Genomic DNA, 322 nt, shown 5'->3' with positions numbered 1-322 from the left:
GATATCAATTTTATCTTATGTTAAATACACACTGACAGATATTTATGATTATTTTTATGCTTTTATCTTTAAAATTTTAGAGAATAATTACAACTTTACAACATCATTATGTTAATGCTACAGAATTTTATTTTTGTGTATGTGCACATATTTTCTAGATAACTATATGTTTTTATGTAATTATGTGTTGTTTTCTAGCATCATTTTTTTAAATGAAAGTGATTCCTTTCATTAGTTCTTAAGAGGCAAGTATAGTGCTGATATACTTTGCAGCATTTGGTTTTATAGGAAGGTTATTATATTTTTCATTTGGTAGAAAAGT

Source organism: Mandrillus leucophaeus, unplaced genomic scaffold (genome assembly GCF_000951045.1).
Source record: "Mandrillus leucophaeus isolate KB7577 unplaced genomic scaffold, Mleu.le_1.0 Scaffold1460, whole genome shotgun sequence".
Taxonomy (NCBI): Eukaryota; Metazoa; Chordata; class Mammalia; order Primates; family Cercopithecidae; genus Mandrillus; species Mandrillus leucophaeus.
This window is presented reverse-complemented; position numbering follows the sequence as displayed.